The sequence below is a fragment of the Oryctolagus cuniculus genome, chromosome 16, assembly GCF_964237555.1.
Source record: "Oryctolagus cuniculus chromosome 16, mOryCun1.1, whole genome shotgun sequence".
Taxonomy (NCBI): Eukaryota; Metazoa; Chordata; class Mammalia; order Lagomorpha; family Leporidae; genus Oryctolagus; species Oryctolagus cuniculus.
Window position 1 is genome coordinate 11,200,720 of NC_091447.1, and position 17,115 is coordinate 11,217,834.

At 41.4% G+C, this 17,115-nt stretch overlaps 1 protein-coding gene across 1 annotated transcript in view; it reads right to left on the reverse strand.

Annotated features, from left to right (window-relative positions):
- Positions 1-311: 311 nt before the first annotated feature.
- Positions 312-17,115, reverse strand: part of LOC138845886 (collagen, type I, alpha 1b-like) — a 37,480-nt gene continuing 20,676 nt past the window's right edge. Inside the window, exon 3 of the mRNA XM_070059771.1 lies at positions 312-3,994. The gene's annotated coding sequence lies outside the window, so the exon portion shown is untranslated. The remainder of the gene's footprint in view (positions 3,995-17,115) is intronic.

Here is a 17,115-nt window from a genome sequence, read left to right on the forward strand (position 1 = left end):
GAGAGAGGTCTACCATCCACTGGTTCACTCCCCAGATGGCCACAACAACTGAAACTGCGCCAATCTGAAGCCAGGAGCTGGAGCTGCCTCCGGGCTTCCTATGTGGGTGCAGGGACTCAAGGATTTGGGCCCTATTCCACTGCCTTCCCAGGCCACAGCAGAGAGCTGGACTGGAAGAGGAGCAGTTGGGACTCGAACTGGCACCATATGGGATGCCAGCACTGCAGGCGGTGGCTTAACCCCCTATACCACAGTGCCGGCCCGCCCCAATGTCACTAATCTTTAAACTACCCTCCTCTAACTGATCCGTGAGTGTGTTGCACAGGAGAAAACTAAAGGCTGTTGGGGTCACTCCTACAAACTTAGCATGTGAACACAGAAGAGCTGTGATTTGTATCCCATGGCCCTTGATGTTTCTGCCACTTCAATCTACCAAGCACATTGACCAATGCAACTCGTATGCTTCTACATCCTCCTAATATGATTTTGGCTAGCATATATTCCTTACGATGACTCCACTTAATTCTACCATTAAATGGCTAGGGAAGCAGGCTATTTTCAGGTATTTTCACCTGGAAGTGAAGGATTCCTGATGCATCTTGCATGAAATCATGATAAATGCTTCCTTTGCAACATGGAACCTGGATGTGCCCTAAGACATCAATATAGGGATCCCACTTGCTGACTAGGATGTGGTACTAATATAACTGACAGAATGAACCAGTAATCCTGACTGTGTTAGGTCCAACCTCTGACAGAACCTACAGTGAAGCATTTTCGCTTACTTCCCAATCTCTTTATGTAGAATGGGGATTAAGAGTGCAGTGTGGCTGGTGCCGTGGCTCACTTGACTAATCCTCCACCTGCGGTGCTGGCACCCCGGGTTCTAGTTCCGGTTGGGGAGCTGGATTCTGTCTCGGTTGCTCCTCTTCCAGACCAGCTCTCTGCTGTGGCCCGGGAGGGCAGTGGAGGAAGGCCCAAGTGCTTGGGCCCTGCACCCTCATGGGAGACCAGGAGAAGCACCTGGCTCCTGGCTTCGGATCAGTGCAGTGCTGGTCGTGGTGGCCATTAGGGGAGTGAACCAACGAAAGAAGACCTTTATCTCTGTCTCTCTCTCAGTGCCTATAACTCTCTCTCTCTGTCTCTTTCTCTCTCTCACTAACTCTGCCTGTCAAAAATAAAAATATTTAAAAATTTAAAAAAATTTTAAAAAAGAGTGCAGTCTCTGAAACAGGACAGACTGGACTTTTGGGCTCAGATGTTCCGTTTACTGTCCACATGACCTTGAACAATGTCCGTAATTTTTAAAAATTTATTTATTTATTTATTTTTTGACAGGCAGAGTGGACAGTGAGAGAGAGAGAGAGCGAGAGAGAGAGAGAGAGAGAGAGAGAAAGGTCTTCCTTTGCGGTTGGTTCACCCCCCAATGGCAGTTCTGGCCGGTGCACTGCGGCCGGTGCACTGCGCTGATCTGAAGCCAGGAGCCAGGTGCTTCTCCTGGTCTCCCATGGGGTGCAGGGCCCAAACACTTGGGCCATCCTCCACTGCACTCCCTGGCCACAGCAGAGAGCTGGATTGGAAGAGGAGCAACCGGGACAGAATCCGGCGCCCTGACCGGGACTAGAACTCAGGGTGCCAGTGCCGCAGGAGGAGGATTAGCTTAGTGAGCTCCGGCGCCAGCCCAATGTCCATAATTTCTACAGGCATTGATTTCCTCAACTTTGTGTTTCATGGATTCAGTTGGGTAAATAACTGTATATAAACTGTTAATACAGTGACAGGAAAATGGCAAGTGAATATCAATTATTACTGGTCTAGACTTCACTTCCAGTTTCTAGCTTTGCATTTTGACTCTTTCAGTGGAAACTGACCCATTCCCCAGGAAGAAAATTGTAGCACCGCTTTTCATCATGGAGTGTTTCCTGTTTGGATAAATACAAGAAACGTGAAGCTACCATCTAGGTCACTGTGAAATGGAGAAGAAACCTAGACACAAGCACATGTTGAGGAATGTGATAGAGAGCCTTCTGTGATTTGAGCAGCATGAGAATCCATACCTAGAGGATATGAAAAAAAGCACGTAGATTCAAAAGTCGCATCATATATAAACAGTAATACTGATGGGCCTCAGGCACGGCGTGACTCAGAGGAAAGAGAATCGAGTATTTGAGACTCTGACATGATCTCTTTCAACCCCCCACCTTTTCATGTTCAATAAAGTTATTTTTATATTGCTTTTCAAAACTACTATTTACAGATGGTGTTATAACACTTTCATATGTTTTAAGTTCTTTATTCTGAACATTTTCATCAGTGAGAAAATTGATTTAAAGTCACTCTTGCTAATGACATGTTTGAGACTGCTCCCTAAATGCCTCCAACCCATGCAATGACACAAAATCTCAAGAAAGAGCTTGCCAAACTGACAGCACAATGATAAATTTCAAAAACAACAAGGAGTGAAGCAATGTCAAAAATTGACATTTGACAAAGTACTGGTGTTTAAACAGTATCCACCCAACGAAAGGTTTTATGAAAACATTTTTAACAATGACTTTTGTCATCTTGAAAAGATAATTCCTGAGTTTCCTGTCTCCTCCACATGGTAGAACTTCATGTTCCCCAGTGTAGGAGGAAAGAGTGAAACAGGAATTTTGTTTTTAATGTTCAGCTTGTCTAACAAATTGTTTAAAGTAACATGAAAAATAATTGGAATTCTTCAACTAACCAGGTATTTAATAGATTCATGAAATTCATCCTTTTACGAACCCAAAAAAAAGGAATTTATGTACACAAGCCATCTAAAATATTTTTATAATTTACTAACTAAATTTAATAGTCAAAACAAAAGAATTTCATAAAGAACATATTTTTCATTGCTCTAAAACATTGTTATAAAAATAAGTTATTGGAATGCAAAAGAATACATTGGAAATAACACCAAAAGTGAAGAAAATAATACTCAGTCTCATACCTGTGTTTTTAGTATTCTGTCTTTGAATACTTTAATAACTCATGGTGAAGACTATGTAAATACCAATTTTGCATCTTGGCTTTTGACTTCTGTTGTAAATGTTTTATCTATCCCTAACTAACCCAGTACTCATTAGTCAACCTTTGCCAATCTCTTCCCCCTTTCTTCCCACCATTTTACTCTTTTTTATTTTGTTATTTTTTTAATGTTAATGTTTATTTATTTATTTATTTATTTGACAGGTAGAGTTATAGACAGTGAGAGAGAAAGAGACAGAGAGAAAGGTCTTCCCTCCATTGTTTCACTCCCCAAATGGCCCCCGCAGCTGGTGCTACGCCAGTCCAAAACCAGGAGCCAGGTGCTTCCTCTTGGTCTCCCATGCGGGTGCAGGATCCAAGCACTTGGGCCATCCTCCACTGCCCTCCCAGGCCACAGCAGAGAGCTGGACTGGAAGAGGAGCAACCAGGACTAGAACATGGAGCCCATATCGGATGCTGGCGCCGCAGGTAGAGGATTAACCAAGTGAGCCACGGCACCGGCCCCCACCATTTTACTCTTAATTTCTATGAAATCAACTTTTTTTTTTAATTCCACATATAGGTTAGATCACGTGGTATTTATCTTTTTACACTTGCCTTGTTTCCCTTAATATATTGACCAGCAGTTCCATCCATGTTGTGTATGACAAGATTTCATCCTTTTATGGCTGAATAGTATTCCACAGCATAAGAGTTCCACATATTCTTTATCCATTCGTCAGTGAATGGATGACTGGATTGTTCCCACACCTTGGCTATCCTGAAAAACGAGGCAATAAACATGGGAGTGCAGATGCCTCTTCGACAGAGTGATTTCATTTCCCTTGGAAATCCTTGTGGTGAGATTACTGGATCAAATAGTAGTTCTATTTTTCTTTCTTTGAGGAACCTCCATACTGTTTTCCATGATGGCTATATTAATTCACATTCCCATCAACAGTGTCCAAGGACTCCCTGTGTTCCAAATGCCAGCATTTGTTATCTGTCCAAAAAAAAGGGAAAAATAAACAATTGAGATTTCACCAAAATAAAGAACTTCTTCCCACCATCAATAAAGTGAAGAAATAGCCTACAAAACTGCAACTTGGAAATAACAACAATAACAAAATCAACACCCTGAATAATCCTATTACAAAGGGGCACAAGGTTTAAAAAGACATTTATCAAAGGAAGACACACAAATGGCCAACAGGTACATGAAAGAATGCTCAATATCATTCATCACCATGAAAAGCAAATCAAAATTGCACTGGGCTATTATCTCAGTGGAGTTAAATTAGCTATAATCAAAGAGATGAAAATGTTTTAAAGCAAAGATATTCATATATTAACAGAATCCGGATTCATAGGGAATTTGTTGTATATATTTATCATTTCCTGCTTCTGTCACTTACCATGTTTGAATTTCAGACACACATTTTTATGTACTAATGTTTGCTAATATAATCTTCTGTGATTATTTCCATGTATTTAAGCTGAATTCTTAGAGATCAGAGAGATATGTGTGCTTTTTTATTTTCTTATTTCAAGTACTTTTTTTTTTTTTTTTGACAGGCAGAGTTAGACAGTGAGAGAGAGAGACAGAGAGAAAGGTCTTCCTTCCGTTGGTTCACCCCCCAAATGTGGCCACTACGGCTGGCATGCTGCACCAATCCGAAGCCAGGAGCCAGGTGCTTCCTCCTGGTCTCCCATGTGGGTGCAGGGCCCAAGCACTTGGGCCATCCTCCACTGCCTTCCCAGGCCACAGCAGAGAGCTGGACTGGAAGAGGAGCAACCAGGACAGAATCTGGCGCCCCAACCAGGACTAGAACAACTGGGGATGCCGGCGCCGCAGGTGGAGGATTAGCCAAGTGAGCTGCGGCGCCGGCCTTATTTATTTTCTTAATCTGAAATGCATTTTTGGTTATGATATTATGTGGAGAAATTTTTTTCAACATCTACGTATTTTCCAGGTATTATATGTTGAGTCAACGGATCATTGTTTATTTTTGCCCTTAAATTTATTAAATTGTATATCCATATCTAAATCCAAATCAGTATAGCAGATACAAAATATACTTCTAAAGATATATTTGTATCATAATTTCCTATTCTATTAATGTGGCTTACTGTTTTTCCCTGCAACCACATTTTTCTCAAAATTTTCTTAGTTAGGCTTACTATTTATTTTTCTAAATTAATGTTGTGGGTAATCCACTAAATATCCTATTGGAGTTATGGTCCTTAAATTTTTGATATGTGTGGATCTTTTTGACTATTTGGTTTTACCAAACAATAAAATGTCATGCAAATCTACTCAATTAAGTGTCTTATTCCATTAACTTAATAATAATCACAATTGTTTCTCACATAACTTGTTCTATGAATGTGTCACTTTAATTAATTTATTCATGAAAATCTGTAAAATCAACATATATACTTTTATATATTTCTTTGTACTTAGGAAAAAAAGGTTTAAAATGTTAATGTAATTGCTGATGATTGGAGCTTAGTTTTGTTTTATTTTAATTTATTTTATTTGAAAGCAGAGCAACAGAGAGAGGGGGAGAAAGAGGTCTTCTGTCTACTTGTTCACTCCCCACATGACCACAACAGACAGGGCTGGACCAGGCAAAAGCAGTAGCCTGGAACTCCATCCCAGTCTCCTACAAGTGTGGCAGGGGCCCAAGGACTTAGCCATCTTCCACTGCCTTCCTGGGCTCATTAGCCAGGAGACAGAATGAAACAGGGTAGTAAGGACTGGAACCGGTGCTGTAATTTGGGATGCCAGCAGCCAGGCGGCAGTTTAACCTGCTGTACCACAACACCAGCCCCTCGAAGCTTGGTTTTACACTGTATCTTGGCAGGTCCACACTATTCTGTACATCTAGTTTTTGCTATTAAGGCAGTGTATTTTTATATTTAGCACTGAATAGCCCAGGTGTTGCACACATCTTTCCTCTCTAGCTGGTTGGAACTCAAATATCTCCCATTCCCATGTAGGCTCTAGGAATGGTTCCATTTATAGCTCCCCGGTCACTCCTGGCCTGACCTCATGCAGTTGCATCATATCCAAGCATAGTTAAGTAATCGGTCGCAGGCTGCAGACACCTACACGGACTCCCGCGTTCCTTGGCTCGTTAGCTGCCTCTTCTCTGGCAGGCTGCGCTTTGAGTTGCCTCTGCTCCCAGAATTCTGATTTCTCTTCCCTTTCACCAGCCAGAGCCCTGCACCCCTGTGCTCTCCCGGGGTGCCTCCTCCTGCCCTCTGGTCCAGTAAGCGCCTGCAGCCAGTAGGCTGTCTGTTGACTTTCCTTCTCAAAGATCAGAGCTCTGAACCACCTAATCCAACATCTAGAAAGGAGACTGTTTTATCTATGTCTTCACGCAGTTTTCTAGCTGTGTATAGCAATAATGATAAACTGCTACAATTACTCTTTTCTGGCAGAAGCTGAACTTTCTAAATCTCCTGTTTTTGTCACCTCTGGTGTAACAGAGTGGTGAAAATCCTGGTTATATCACAACCTAGCCATTGACTTTGGCCATTTTATTTAAATGCATTGAATTTCCTTTTCCTCATCTGTAGAATGGACATTTGAAAAAAAAAACAGAACACTAGAGGGCCAGCACTGTGACATGATGGGTAAAGCACTGCCTGCAATGTTGGCGTCCCATGTGGGTGTGTGTCTGTTCATGTCCCGGCTGCTCTACTTCCAATCCAGCTCCCTGCTGAGGGCCTGGGAGAAGTAGCAGAAGATGGCCCAGGTTTTGGGGCCCATGCACCCAAGTGGGAGACCAGGAAGAAGCTTCTGGCTCCTTGCTTCTGCTTGTCCCAGGCCTGGCTATTGCAGGCATCTGGGGAGTGAGCCACCAGATGGAAGATCTCTCTCCCTGTCTCTCTTACCTCTGAATTTCAAATAAATAAATAAACCTTTTTTTAAAATGCTAGACAATTCTGTTCATTAATGAGTCCAATATGTTATTAAATATAGTTAGAAGAAATATGTGAATGTTGATTCTCTTCCTTTCCCAAGAAAAAAAGAAAGGCCAAGAAATAAGACTGCTTTATGAAACATCCAAAATATTAAAAGCAAAATTCTGTGAAATACATAACATACATTTTTCCACTGAGTCTTTAAACAAATGCTAGATACTGATTAAAATCTGTACCCGAAACTCAGACCTCTTTCTGTCCTTACTTGGAAATGCCTCCGTCTTTTTGTAAGTCTCTGCATCTATTTTTCTCAATTTTCCTAGCTTTGGATTTATCATTTTCTACGTGCACCCATCATTAGCAGAGTTAAGTCCAAAATGTGAAAACGATATCATCTCACTCTCCTTCAGTTATTATCCATATTATTTGCCCCAGATATTGCTATTAAATCAATGATGCATATAATGGGGCTACCTAAACTAATCATTTGATGAGAAGTGTGTGTTGTCTTCCCAGGAAAATGCATTCATATATGTGTGCAAATAGCATTCTATATAAACACAGAAGGATCGGAAGATAACTACCAGAGCCAGTTCATGAATTTCTGATTAAGAAACTCATCCAGGGCCGGCACAGTGGCAGTGGGTTAAGCCACCTCCTGCAGTGCTGGCATCCCTTATGGGTGCCAGCTCATGTCTCAGCTGCTTCACTTCTGATCCAGCTCTCTGCTAAAGCCTGTGGTAAGGCAGCAGAGGATGGCCCAAGTGCTGAGGCCCCTGAACTCCTGTGAGAGACCCGGAAGAAGCTCCTAGCTTGGTCCTGGCTTAGCCCTGGCTATTGCAGCCATTTGGGAATTGAACCATTGGATGGAAGATCTCTTCCTCTCTGTAACTCTGCCTTTCAAATAAATAAATGAAACCTTTAAAAAAATAAAAAGGAGGTCCTCACCCAACATGGGCCCTTAGCCCTGGAGTTGTCAGCCTCTAGAGCTAAACACAGCCTCCAATACAAAATAAACCTCTGTTCTAGATAAATCACAAAGTCTAAGGTAGAAAATGGGCAAAGAAAATCCTTTATAAAAAAAATTAAAAAAGGAAACTCATCCACATAATTAAACATTTATCAAATCAAGTCATTTGAATAAATTGTCAAATGCATCAAAAACTCCAGGGCTTTTAGGGAGCACCCAAGTAGTGTGAGTGGAGGAACACCCAGGGGCACTGTGCAGAGTGAAGCACCAGGAGCCGGAAGTTTGTGGCTCTGCTTCAAGGGGCCCAAAGATCAAGCAGGCAAATCAGTAAGCACTAACACTTTGTTGGGCACAAATTTCTGATGCTGAGCAGAATTCATCTGAGTATGCCAAGCTTAGAACGAGTTGCCTCTTATGTACCAAGCACTGCTATGCTTGAAAAACGTGAAGTTGAACTTGTCAAAGCATCCACTTCCAAGGAGTGTGGAAGAGGAAGAGAGCCAAGATCAATATGATCCAAACATCTGTTTGGACACCACAAAGAACGAACGAAGGGGACTCATCCCTGGAATGTAACCCCGAACAGAGTAAGCCAGAGCCAGTCCTGACTCCCTGTCACCTGTGCACTGACACTGGCCCACCTCTGGGACACTATTAAGGCACCTCGCGAGAAGTCCAGCATTGTGAGTTCAGTTATCTACTCCATTGAATTGTATTTTATAAGGACAAAATCTCAGAGCTTACCTGATGTATCTATTATTTTAGTAAAATGTCATATTAAGCTTTTTAGAAAATATACATAATTTTACCTTTCTCAAATGGATGCCTTTAATGCTTATGGCTCAATTTATTGTTTAGAATAAAAATTTGAAAATAGCTTGAAATTTCTTTTCAAAATGTTGAACACCAAAGACAAGGAGAGAATCTTGAAAGCAGCAAAAGGAAAACAAATTTTTATTTATAAGGTAAGTCCAATAAGATTAATTGCTAACTTCTCATAAAAAAAATGGAGCTAGAAGATATAGGATAACATGTTCAGAATTCTCAAAGAAAAATCCTATTAATGAAAATAAAGTACATCCGACAAACTATGTGGTAAAATAAAGGCATTCACAAATCAACAAAACAATCTGTGGCTAGCAGATACATCTCACAAGAAATTCTGAAGGAAGTTCTTCAAGCTGAAACGAAGTGCCTCTAGGTGGTAATTTGAACCCACAGAAACCACATAAAGTAACAAACGGCACCTACAAATGTACTATGTAATTATAAAAGACAATGCACATAGCTAACTCTTCTAACTTTGTTAACTGGTGTAAAAGAATGTGTAAATGCATGGAAAGTACTATTATACATGATACATAATAATGTGCATATCTAAAAGAAAGTACTATTTTACCTGTTATGGCATAGCAGGTAAAGCCACTGCCTGTGGTACTGGCATCCCATATGGGTACCAGTTTGAACCCCAGCTGCTCTACATCCAATCCAGCTTCCTGCTAATGTGACTGGGAAAGCAGCAGAGGATGGCATGGGTGCTTGGGCCCTTGCATTCATGTGGGAGACCCTAATGAAGCTCCTGGTTCCTGGCTTTGGCCTAGCCTAGCCCCAGGCTTTGAGGCCATTTGGGGAGTAAACCAGTGGGTGGAAGATCTCTCTGTCTCTTCCTCTCTCTGTAACTCTCACTGTCAAATAAGTAAGTAAATCTTTTAAAAAAGGAAAGAAAAGGAAAGGGGAAAGGGAAAGGGGGAAAGGGAAGAGAATGGAAGGGAAGGGAAGGAAAGAAAGAAAGGAAAGAAGAAAAGAAATACAATTAAAAAAGTTTAAGAATGGGGCCAGCACTGTGGTGTAGCAGGTAAAGCTGCTGCCTGCAGGGCCGGCATCCCATATGGCTCTGGTTCCAGTCCCGGCTGCTCCATTCCCAATCTTCTCTGCTATGGCCAGGGAAAGCAGTAGAAGATGGCCCAAGTCCTTAGGCCCCTGCACCTGGGAGATCTGGAAGATCTGGAAGAAGCTCCTGGCTCCTGGCTTCAGATCAGCTAGAGCTCCAGCTGTTGCAGCCATTTGGGGAGTGAGCCAGCAGATGGAAGACCTTTCTTTCTCTCTCTCTGCTTCTGCCTTTCTGTGACTCTGCCTTTCAAATACATAAATAAATCTTTAAAAAAAAGTTTGAGAATGACAGGATGGATTTCCAAAAAATCTAGATTCAACAATATGCTGCCTACAGGATATAGCCTTTGGATTTAAAATGAAAACAGATTAAATGTAAAGAATGAAAAAATATATATAATGAAAACAGCAACCACAAGAAAGCTAGAGTGGCTATATACACTTTTGATATATAAGAATAAATACACTTTAAAACAAAAAATATTACAGCAAAGAAGGAAATTTTGTAATTATAAAATGTTGAATGCATTAGGAAGATGTATCAATTATAAAAATATATGCATCCAATAACAATGTACCAAACGACATGAAGTACAACTTGTTAGAAATGAAAAGAGAAACAGACAACCTAGCAATAATATCTGGAGACTCCTATATCCCACATTCAATGATGCACAGCAGAAGTAGACAGAAGATCAACAAGGAAACAGAAGACATGAATAAAATTGTATACCAATTAGACTCAATAAGACATCCTAGGATACCTCACCCAACAGCAAAAGAATACTCACTCTTGTCAAGTTTGCATATCATATATTTGGTCATTGCAGTCATCTCTTTTAGGTTATTATAAGGGAATACCTGCAGTTGGGCAACTTGAATAGAGCCGTATTGAGTTCTGGATGTTCAGGAGTATGGTGCTGGCTCTGGTGAGGACCCCTTGGCTGCCCCATAGCATGATGAATGGGAGCATGGTCACACACATGTGAGAGGGAGAGATCCAATGGCAAGACAGGAAATTATCGGGGGTGGGGGGTGGGGGGGTGGTCTTGCTCTTTTATAACAAATGTCCCATGAGAACTAACTCAGGGTGTTACAGAATCACCTTAAATCCTCCCCAGGGCAGTGCCTCCAATAACTTCCCACTAGGCTCCACCTCTTAAAGGCATCAATGTCTCTTTAACATCCCTCCACTGATACACAAGAATCCAGCACATGAACCTTTGGAGGGCAACCATGTCCAAACCATAGTAGCCATAAAACAAATCTTGATACATTTGAAAGGATAGAAATAATATAAATTGTATTTTTTGGTCACAATGGAATGCAATTTAAAGCCAGTGACAGATAATTTTTTAAGTATTTATTTTATTTATTTGAAAGACAGTGTTACAGAGAGAGGTAGAGACAGAGAGAGATCTTCCATCTGCTGGTTCACTCCCCAGATGGCTTCAATGGCTGGAGCTGCGCCGATCCGAAGGCAGGAGCTTCCTCCGGGTCTCCCACATGGGGGCAGGGGCCCAAGGACTTGGGCCATCTTCTACTGCTTTCCCAGGCCATAGCAGGGAGCTGGATTGGAAGTGGAGAAGCCAGGTCTCGAACCAGCGCCCATATGGGATGCCGGTGCTTCAGGCCAGGGTGTTAACCCACTGCGCCACAGCACCGGCCCCATTGACAGATAAATTTTAAAACACAATGAAGTGAAAGTTACACAACACATTCATAAAATAACCAATGGGTCCAAAACATAATTAAAAGAGGAGATTGGAAAATACGTTGCTAGAGGAGCCATGATGGATAAATAGTGGTGTCCAACCTTCATCTTTTCTATAGAGAAGAATCAAATGAAGAAGTAAATAACGGCATTGCAAGATGAGTGCCCAAGGGAGGAATCCATAGGACACAGAGACATGGGATAGCAGCCTAAAGAAAAGAATAAAATACACCAGCAGAGTGCATGCTGGCTATGGGGAGCCCACACTGCTGGGGAATGGAATGGTGGGAGAATCCCAGAACACCTCATTTATCCAGAACTCCTCATTTCCAGGGATGCTGAACATCAGCAATCATTGCTACATGGAGGACTGACAGTTGTCACAAGTTTGGTTTCCAGCAAAAAGAATTGCCCATTTATACTCTGCAGCTTTGCCATACTCTTCCCCGCAAAGCACAGACTTGACGGTCACGATGCCATTTTCAGAAAGGATTCACCGTCTGAAGCCATCCAACCCTTGAGGACAGAAGCCCTGACATATTGCCAACTTTGTGAACTCACAGACATTCCATCCAGTGGGGAAAAGGGATCACAGCCTCACAGACCCAACTGAACTCAACAGTGACAGTAGCCCCAAGACCTTAGCACAGGTGGTACTTGGTCCTACATGGGACAGGTGGCCCCATATGGCAGGTCTTGCATCTAGGACCTTAAGTCAGGTTCTTGCCTCTGCAGACCCTCTATAGTCCCTCGCTCCCACCAGGGCAGAGCACAGCAGGCATGGATGGGAGCCACAAAGATAGGGCCCATCCCCCAGTCCCACCAGAGCTCTTGTCCTAAGCCTACTCTGGCTCTGGGAACTTGAATGTACAGGCACCCTGCCACCCCACCACAGGCTGTGCAGCAGGTGCCAGGTTTAGTGAATGCCTCAGACTCCAGCCCTGCTGTGGCCCCAGTGTGTTTCAGCCTTAGCAGTTGTTATCTGGTCATGCCCACCTTGCTGGCTGCCTACTGAAAAGTTGGCTTCAGGGAGTGCTCCTGACTTGAGCACCAGCTCAGCTTAACAAGTAAGCCCTGGCTTTCATGGAGTGGTTGATCATGCCTACCTGATTCACCTGCTCATTCTCTTTTCCAATGGGCCTCAGCTTCGGTGAGCATGCTAGACCCCAAGCTCACTGTGGCCCAAGCTTGCCGAGATTCTGGAGAATGTGGTTGGTTGCCCGTGCCCACTAAGTCTGTTTATCTCCTTTCTGACACCATGTCTCAAATGGGGTGAGTGACTCAGAGCCACCACGGAAGTTGGCTCCATGCCAATCTGCAGGGGTCATTTATCCAACTCTCCCGGACCTTGATAATGACTCTGGATCCCAGACACCCCACAGCCCAATCCCTGCTTTAGCTTTCAAGGACACGGATGGCAGAACACACTTGCTGGACTTGGGCTTGGCAAGGCTATGACCCTGGCCATCTCCATATGGCTATTATCAAAAAGACAGAAAATAATAGACACTGGCAAGGATGTGGAGAAAGGGGAAACTTGATAATCTGTTGGTGAGAATGTAGATTAGTACATCCACTATGGAGAATAATAGGAACGTAACTCACAAAACCAAAAATAGATCTATTATATACCCCAGCATATATATAAGTATATATATATATCTCCTAAGATAATGATGTCAGTATTTGAAAAAAGCATCTGTACTCCCATACTATTCACAATAGCCAGCATATGGAATCAACTGAGGTGTCCATCAGTGAATGAATGGATAACAAATGTGGTATATGTTCTCAGTGGAATATTAGTGTTCCTTAAAAAATGAAATCCTGACATTTGGAGAAAAATGGGTGGGACTGGTGTTTATTAGGTTAAATGAAGTAAGTCATACACAGTAAGAGAAATACCATATTCTCTCTCACATGTGGAAATTAAAATAGTAGTGTGTGTGTGTGTGTGTGTGTGTGTGTTCAATCCAAATTTAAAATAGTGGTTACTAGAAGATGGGAAGGGGAGATGGGGATGGAGGAAGAGTTGACAATGGGTATTAAGACACAGTGAGGTGGACATGACAAGTTCTGGTGTTTTTGAGACACAGTGGGCTCATGATAATGTGTGACATATTGTATAAAGAACTAGAGGAAGGGATATGGGAGGCTGAAAACACAAAGAAAAGAGGAGGAAGTGGAAAGGTTGGTCTCCTGTAGGACTGGTTTGATTTATGTATCAGTGTTGAAAAGTTGCATCGTGCCTCTTAAAACTGCAAATATCACGTTAATCTAAAATTTCAAACTGAAGTTTAAAAAAACAAAAAGCAGTGATAAGGCTCAAATTAATAGAATCAGAAATTATAGAAAGGACATTCCTACTGATTTTATAAGGAGAAAATTATAAAGAAACACTGTAAATAATCATATACCAATATACAAAAAACATGATGAAATGGGAAAATTCCTAGAAAGATATAAACTATCAAAATTATCTAGTGAGCCGGCGCCGTGGCTCAATAGGCTAATCCTCCACCTTGCGGCGCCGGCACACCGGGTTCTAGTCCCGGTTGGGGCGCCGGATTCTGTCCCGGTTGCCCCTCTTCCAGGCCAGCTCTCTGCTATGGTCAGGGAGTGCAGTGGAGGATGGCCCAGGTGCTTGGGCCCTGCACCCCATGGGAGACCAGGAAAAGCACCTGGATCCTGGCTCCTGCCATCGGATCAGCGCGGTGCGCCGGCTGCAGCGGCGGCCATTGGAGGGTGAACCAACGGCAAAGGAAGACCTTTCTCTCTCTGTCTCTCTCTCTCACTGTCCACTCTGCCTGTCAAAAATTAAAAAAAAAAATTATCTAGTGAACACATAGTCCATGTAGCACTCTAGCAAGTAAGGAGTTGAAACAGTGATTGAAGATTTATCCACAGTAAAAAACGAGGGCCCAGATCACTTCATAGCTGAATTCTTCTACCAAATATTTAGAGAAAATGTTTAATTTCCTCACAAACTTTTCAAAAAAGTGAAAAAAAAAAGAACATGTACCAACTCAGTCTATGAAGTTGGTATATTTCCAACACCAAAACCACAAGAAAACTGTGGAGCAATATGTTTTATGAATAGGATACAGAAATCTTCAACAAACATTTAACATCTGAATATAACAACATATATTTTATATATTATATATACATACAAGTATAAATATGTATTTAAAATATGAATATATATATAGTCATAACAAAAAGAGATTTATCCCAGGAATGCAAGATAAGTTAGCTAAGTATCTGAAAATTAATTAATATAGTTTACCATATTGACAAAATAAAAAAACAAAAACTACATTTTTGTCCTAATAGACTCAGAGAAAATATTTGACAAAATACAATGCCATTTCTTTTTTTTTTTAAAAAAGATTTATTTTATTTATTTGAAAGAGTTACAGAGAGAGGGAGAAAGAGAGGTCTTCCATCCTCTGGTTCACTCCCCAGATAGCCGCAACGGCTGGAGCTGCGCTGATCCGAAGCCAGGAGCCAGGAGCTTCTTCCAGGTCTCCCACTTGGGTGCAGGGGCCCAAGGACTTGGGCCATCTTCTACTGCTTTCCCAGGCCATAGCAGAGAGCTGGATCTGAAGAGAAGCAGCTGGGACTAGAACCAGCATCCATATGGGATGCCTGCGCTTCAGGCCAGGGCGTTAACCTACTGCGTCACAGCACCGGCCCCCAATAGAATACCATTTCAAGATAAAAACACTCACTCCACCAGAAATGGAAAGGAGTCTTCTCAGCCTGATAAAGGGTTTCTACACAAAACCCCAAAGTTAATATAATACTTAACAGTGGAAGACCGATTGCTTTTCCACTTAAGACCAGAAGCAAGACAATGATATCCACACTCATACTTTTATTTAAAGTTCTACTGGAAGTTTTAGCTAGGGAAATTCATTCATTTACAGAAATAAAAGTTATCAAGATCTTACTTATTTAAAATTCACTTTGAAAACACAACAGAACCCACAATTGAGTTCAGTAAGTTTGAGGAATCAATATGCAACAATTAGTAACATGCAGTGGTGAAGACACCCCTTGGAATAACCACATTCCATATCAGAGTGCTGGGCTTAGTTCTGGCTCTGCTTCTGATTTCAAGATCCTGCTAACACAATCCTAGTAGGGAGCAGGTGCTCGTAGCTGTGTGGAAGGCCTGACTGAGTTCCAGATTCTTGACTTTGGTGTACCCAGCTCCAGCTGCTGTAGGTATTTGGGGGTGGACCAGCAGATAGAAGATCTCTGTCAGTCTGTCTCTGTTTCTTTCTCTTCATCTCTCTGGCTTTCAAATAAATGATTTTTAAATATATTATCTTTTTAAAAATAATATATCTATTTAGCAGCAATGAAAAATTTGAAAATGAAATTAAGAAAAATTCAATTTATAACATAATCAAAAATAATATTTAGGAATAAATTTTAATGAGTACAAAACTTACGTCCTGAAAACTAAAACATTGCAGTAGAAATTGAAGAGTATCCACATAAATGGAAAAATGTCATGTTTAAAGATTAGAAAATATAATATTTTTAAGATGACAATACTACACAATTAATATATACATTTCACTGCGCATCATATTAGAATCTCAATTGACTTCTTGGTAGAAATTGGCAAGCTGATTCTAAAATATATGTGGAAATTCAAGGGATCAGAATAGACAAAAAATCTTGGAAAAAGATCAAAGCATGAGGACTCACATTTCTCAGTTCAAAACTTACTACAAAGCAACATTAATCAAGACAGTATGGAGTTGGCATAAGAATAGACATATGGATTAAAAATAGAATTGAGAATCCATAAAGGAACTCATGTGTTTATAGTCAACAGATTTTCAATAATGGTTCTCAGATCACTCAATGGGAAAATAATAATCATTTTGACAATCCATGCTGGCACAACTTGATAGCCAAATGCTAAAGAATGAAGCTGGGCCCTTACCTCACACCAAATACAAAAATTAACTCAGAATGGATCAAACACCTCATGTTATAGTTAAAACTATAACGGTATTGTGGTGTATCCAGTAAAGCCACCACCTGCAAAGCCAGCATTCCATATGGGTGCTGGTTCATGTCCTGGCTGCTCTACTTCCGCCCCAGCTCCCTGCTAATGGCCTGGTAAAAGCAGTGGAAGATGGACCGAGTATTTGGGCCCCTATACCTGTGTGAGAGACCAAGAAGAAGCTCCAGGTTCCTGGCTTCAGCCTGGCCCAACCCTCACAGTAATGGCCATCTGGGGAGTGAACCAATGGATGGAAGATCTCTCTCTCGCTCGCTCTCGCTCTCGCTCTCGCTCTCTATCTGTCTCTCTGTCTCTCCCTCTCTCTTTGTAACTCTGACTTTCAAATAAATAATCTTTCTAAAAAAAAAAAAAACTATACACTGTTTAAAGAAACTTGGGCATAATTCCTATGACCTTGAATCTGGTGATAGATTTTTAGATATGACATCAAAAGCATGAACAACAAAAGAAAAAATTAAATTGAACTTACTGGAAATTAAAAACCTTGCGTGTTTTAAGTAACCTTATGAAGAAAGGGAAAAAAATCCACATACCTTCACTTACAGAGACATTTCTAAAACAAAGAAC